The sequence below is a fragment of the Apaloderma vittatum genome, unplaced genomic scaffold (assembly GCF_000703405.1).
Source record: "Apaloderma vittatum isolate BGI_N311 unplaced genomic scaffold, ASM70340v1 scaffold12025, whole genome shotgun sequence".
In the NCBI taxonomy this organism is placed as follows: Eukaryota; Metazoa; Chordata; class Aves; order Trogoniformes; family Trogonidae; genus Apaloderma; species Apaloderma vittatum.
Genome location: NW_009718838.1, coordinates 50983 through 56982, shown reverse-complemented (window position 1 = coordinate 56982; position 6000 = coordinate 50983). Strand labels below are relative to the sequence as shown.

Genomic DNA, 6000 nt, shown 5'->3' with positions numbered 1-6000 from the left:
TTCCCTACTGCTCTAAAATTCATTTCAGATACATTCAGAACATAAATCTATACATCTAACTATTTTAATTTCTGTTCTTCAGTTCACCTTCAAGTAAAGCAGGAAAAGAAGGGGAAAAAAATCTGACATCTCTGAGCATGCATGGGTGGCTGAATCAAACCTCCCTATGGGGAGGTGCTGATCAAATCTGAATGAGTTACAAGAAGAAAGAGTTACTCAACAAGGAATCGTGTTCTTCTAAGACCATGGTTTTTCTATGCTTGTGTGAGTCAGATATGGAGATGGTAAAACATAAGGTATAAAAATGATAGACATAACCTTTGTACTAGTATTCGATGGAAACAAGGGGTCTGCAGTTTGTCTTGTGCAAAAGCACAAGTGGATGAAGAGATGTGAGCAAATAGTATAGTGTATAGTAAATAGTATAAATAATAGTATTTTATTAAAACGCCAGAAAAAGTAATTTAAAGAAATAATAAAAACAATAACCACCTTCACTAAAACCAGGGCTGCCTTTTTTTAGCTCAGTGCTCGTGTCCCACCCTCATACCAGTTCCAGCTAATTGATTAGGATAGGAAGGCTGAACCCAGATTTGCAACAGCTAAGAAATTTGCAAAACTCTTTTCTTCTGGCATTTTTAGTTTGAATTTTCATTTAGAAATTATTCTCTCCAACATCACTAAAAAAAAAAATTCCTCTGCTTCTTTAGTTGCCCGTCTCTCTGTACTGTCAGACCAGTAACTGCTAACCAATGAGCATATTGATCATTTGGGTATTTCCTCTGTAAGGGTTCATAATATCTTCCACTTGAATGAGTCTCAATTATTACGATGCACAGGACTAAAACTAATCTCTCCTAAAATCTCCTGGGCTTCAAGGTAGTTATTTTGAAGCCAAGGATGGCCTGATAACAATCCTAGTTGAATACTCCTGAATTTGTACGGTGATGTTTGCAGGACACAGATAATACGCCTGTCTGCAACTGTAATCCCTTATCAGTGGTGACAAAGGCATTTTATCAACTGCCTGCAAGTGGTAACAGGATCAGAAAACGACACTGCAAAGTGCACCTGTCAGCAGGGCAAGGTCCAGGCAGATACACACAACAGGCATGTGGATGACCGACAAAGGCATGTAACTCCAATGAGGTACTTTCACCTGCTGCAGCAATCAAAGTCTCTCTGTGGTTAGTTTTAGTGTATCTTACCCTATTAAATGGACTTTAAATGTGGTGCTTTTGGCACTGAGGTCATGCAGAGTGAATAAGCAAACTGTAACACTATCTCTAGAACAAAGTTTTGCAGAAGAGACATGCTAATTCTCTACTATGAACTAGTTTTGTTGCATATACTACAAGAAATAAATCTTTTTTTTAATTATTTTTTTTAGAAAACTGCCAAGTTCATGTGGCACTAGAATTTTTCTTTTGGCAATTAGAAAAACTGGCCTTGCTGTTTCTACTGAATAGCAGATCTCTCCACAGTAATAACAAATGTTAAAGTATTTCCAAATGCCTTGTAAGAATCATGGTAGAGGAGTTCCCATCATACTTTTTGCAATGGTGGTGAAAAAGCTTTTTCCCATCTCTGCTTGCTGTTAATGTTACTGCCACAGAGAGCACAATCAGTCAGCAAGGACCCCTCCTGCTAACTGGTGTAAGAATTAGTGTAAATAGACCTACACAAATTACAGATGGAAAAGCCTATTTGATTAAACTCCCTAGAAGGTATTCTCCAGGGTTTTCCTTGATGGGGCATGAACTGCTACTCTGATTCACACTGGCTACAAGTTACTAGAAAAGGCAGAGAAAGGTATCACATTGTGGTTACTCGGTACCACTTCTGGCTCTGATTTAGCTCAGAAGTTAAACACCGGGCAAGTCCACGTGCAGAAAGCTTGTAACTAGACTAGAAGAAACACTTATATATCCATTAGAAAGCAAATAGCTTCAAATTCCTTTTTTAATATCACACCTGACCTTAAATGCCTCTGTCACTGTTTCTGTGGTTTTGGTTTTGCAACCACAGTTGCATGTCGTGACTTTTGTATTGTAGCAGTCTCCTAGGAGTTGGTTGTAAAAAACAAAAGCAAACAAACAGACAACCCCCCCAAAAAACCTAAACCAAACCACTTAAAATTAAAAAGTGCAAAAGTATCAGATGGATGCTATTTGGTTTTTAGTGTCTGCTCTTTTACTGTTTTGCAAAATCAAAGACATTTAGAGGAAAAAGCTTCAAAAGTTTCTTGTTCTGCCTTTATTCTGGATCGTTAAACTATAACTCTTTCTATTTTGTATTAATAATCTCTTTGAAGTACAAATCTGGTGTTGTTTACTGCAAATTGTGAAATGTGGACTAATTTGGAGAAGCCTTTTTTATTCAACAGGCTATAATTTACATTCATTAGCTAAACTTAAACACAGGACTTATGTGGTGTATTCCTTAACAGCAACATCACCTGTACTTACATACCCACAAAAGAGAGGTAATTGTGTCAAAGCATGAGACAGCAGAATCATTAATCCAGAGCACCAAAAAGTATGAGTCCAAAACCTGTGATGATTTGATGACACACAGAAAATCATCAGTAGGAAAGTCCTTCTGTCCTTCTGTTCCTAGCAGTGTTTGCTTGGGTTCAGCGCAAGCAAAGCAGCTGATGTGATAAAAGTAGTCACTGAAAACACGCAAGCCAGAAATTATTTACTCAGAAACTCTGACACTGCAGGGCATCTTATGACTCTGCTTTATGTGGGCATCAAAGTTGAGAATCCTGTTCCACAGTGATGTTAAGGATTTCAGTTTTCATTTGCCCCTTAATTTCTTGCAGGAAATGGAGGAGGTGGAAAGGATGGCATTTACCTAGCTACTGATGGCTTCTTGTTCCGCTGGTGATCAGATCCATTTCTTCAGAAATTCTCATCATTTGTACCATGTAAAAGAAGTCCTGATAGATACTATCACCATACCGTGCTAAAGTGGAAAAACTGGACTGGGAACAGAGAATGCTTATTTTACTTATTTTTTTTTTTCCCCTTTTAAGAAGAAATCCTGCAGGCTAGTTGGCAGCAGTCACAAGCCTTGCCTGAATGGAGACTCTTTTACCAAAGCACACCACCAGAGGGCGGAAAAAGAAATAAAAAACACAGCCATAAAAAACCACATGCCTTGAGGGAGAGAAACTTCTTACTAAGAGAATATACAATTCTCAGGCGTTTTATGACCCGGCAGAGATTTGCAAGGCAGATCAAGGGTTTTTTTCCCCTATCTCTCCTCATTAGAAACATGATTTAAGGTCATGTTAATGAGAAATGCTCAGAAGTGAGAAAAAAGAGCTAGATTCACATCTCCTGCAAGTTCAAAAAAAAATAAAAAAGCATCTTGGGAACGTTGCTCCTTCAAGGAACATGCCCAAGCCTCCAAATTCAACACTGAAATCTGACCACATTTTTAGAGTTTTGTTGGTTTTGTAGTGGCTTTTTTTACTTAACTGAAAAACACAAGGCACAGCGAAATATCAGGCAAATTAAAATGCAGATTTAGGAATCAAAACAAGATATGGCGGCATCCCTGGCAACAGGGAGGCTGGACTAAAATGATCTCTAAGGTCCCTTCCAGCCTAGGCCATTCTATGATTCTATGATTCTCTGATACTGCAATACACAGAGATCAACGGTGAGAAGTTGGGAGCAGACTTTGCAGCATCGCCAGCTTGCTGTTACCCAACAAAATCCTTTGCACTGTGATTCAGTCACAAATCTCTAAGGCCTCTGAATTAGAAGGCTTTTACATGATTGCTTAGCTGCTCAGCTGCTGGGTATCAGAAAAGCTACTCCCCTCTCTTTGAGAGAAAATAAAATTTATCATGATTTATGCTGTGGTGAGCTAAAGAACAAAAAAAATAATAATTTGAAGGGATTATGCTGCCTTGCATACAACAGCTTGTATTCCTCACAAGCAAAACAGGCTGACGAGTGACCAGGTCTCAAGTTATATCTTAAGCACAAAGAGCTGGGCCTTTGGCCGGTAGGGATGGAGTACACTGACTGCACATATTGAGAACACCTCACAGAGATGAGGTGATCTTTTTTATTCAACAGGCTATAATTTACATTCATTAGCTAAACTTAAACACAGGACTTATGTGGTGTATTCCTTAACAGCAACATCACAGAGATGAGGTGTTCTGCCAAGCAATTCTGAAGACAGCCAATCTGCTCTGGGAGAGCAGGGGAACATGGGTCCGGATCTGTAGTTCAGAGCCCAGGCTAACAGCCTGCTTTTTCACATGAAGTCTATAGAGCTAGCAAGCATGATGGTGTGGTGCTTCCACGCTGCTGGTTTCACCAGTGGAATTCCTGAAGTATCAGTGAACACCAAGTTATGGAACCCAGGAATATTTGGCCTTCTCATTCTTTCTGTACATGCCGAAGATCCAGTTTGCTGCTAAAAGTAAGCTAATGTTACTATTCATCTACTGTCTGCTTCCCCAATTACTCTCCCTTCTTGAAGTTATGCTGATTTATCAGTTTCCTCCCTGTTTATTAAAGCATGTGACAGTCTGTTTATTTAATCAACTCTGGGCCCATTTTCTAATTTGGGAGATAATGTGGGCTCATTTCCTGCCATGGTGAACCTTGCAGGGCACAGGTTGTCTTCAACTACTGCATTAAAATTCAAGATTATTTCTAAAGTCTGCTTTTGTTTGGCAAATTCTTCCCTTCTCTCTGCCCAGCAGAAGACAAAAACACAGACATACGTTTTCTGCATTTCCACACTGCTGACACCCACTTAAGCCAATGACAGGAAGATGGAAGCAGGTGGAGCATTGTCAGTTTGCTGACGTGGTACCTCCCCAGTGCAGGTGAAACATTTTTCTGGGAGACCCTGCACTCCAGCCAAGCTAATAATACTGCATCACATGATGATCCTAACGGTAATTTGGTGCAGAGAAGAAATGCTGGAATCAAGGGGAAGGCACACATCACTCGGAACACGTTCCCAGATTGTTCTGCTGCTGGACTAGGGCCATCCTCTGCACCACTCTGGCCCAAACCCTTCGTTTGCCTGCTTAGCATTAAATCAGTTTGTGCTCTCTGCATTCCAAAGTAAGCAAGGATCTTCACAGCCTCAAGATCATCACTCTTCCTACCTCTGAGATATCCTGCCCTGCATCTTGCTGTGACACATCCTCAGCATGTGACAGCTACAGCTAACCTAGGATCACTAGTATGGCAGGGAAGTTCTCTCTTGCAGGGCCTCCTTCTGTCCTTTAAGACACAATTAGATGGCATATGAAATTCCCCTATCTGGAAAGAAGCCAGAGATACCTCGCAAGTGATCAGTACATATTATAGGCAGTGCCCTTCAGCCGACTGTGTGTGGACTGCTGAAAACAGGACCATCCATTTTCTCTCACTTTACAGGGTTTACTCAATCAGCATAAGCACAGATATGAACCACGCCTGCAAGCGCTCCAGTTCCTGCAGAAATGCAGGCAAACGTCCCTTTGCCTGGACCACCTTCAGAGGTGTTTCACACCAACTATGCTCTATGCCTCCTTGCAGTGTGCCTTTACATGGAACAACTGAGAACTCAGCATGTCCTGGGCAGCCCTCTCTAGGTGGCAATGCTCTGAGCACGGATTTGGAGTACATGATGTCCACAGGTGCCTGCCAACATCAGGCATTTGGTGATTCTGTGGGAGAAAAAAAATGCCAGTGGTTCCAGCACTCCATCAATGATCTATATGACACAATATTTTCCAAACTCTGACCCTTGGAGAAATGTTGCCCTGATGCCTTTTAAGGTTGGACAAATGCCTCAGTAAGGGTTTGTGTACAAACTGCTTTTGGAATTCTGCCTCACTTTTCCCTCTTTGCCTACACTTTTAATTTATTTGCATTTGCAAGCAACAGCAGAAGCATATCCATTTCTGAAGTGCTACTTTCGGAAACAAGGAATTTAGTTTTGATTTATTTCAGTCAAAAATGAAGTGTCTGA

General features: G+C 40.6%; 1 protein-coding gene across 1 annotated transcript in view; it reads right to left on the bottom strand.

Annotated features, from left to right (window-relative positions):
• Window positions 1-6000, bottom strand: part of MOB3B (MOB kinase activator 3B) — a 30437-nt gene that overhangs the window by 3315 nt on the left and 21122 nt on the right. The gene's annotated exons all lie outside the window — the stretch shown is intronic.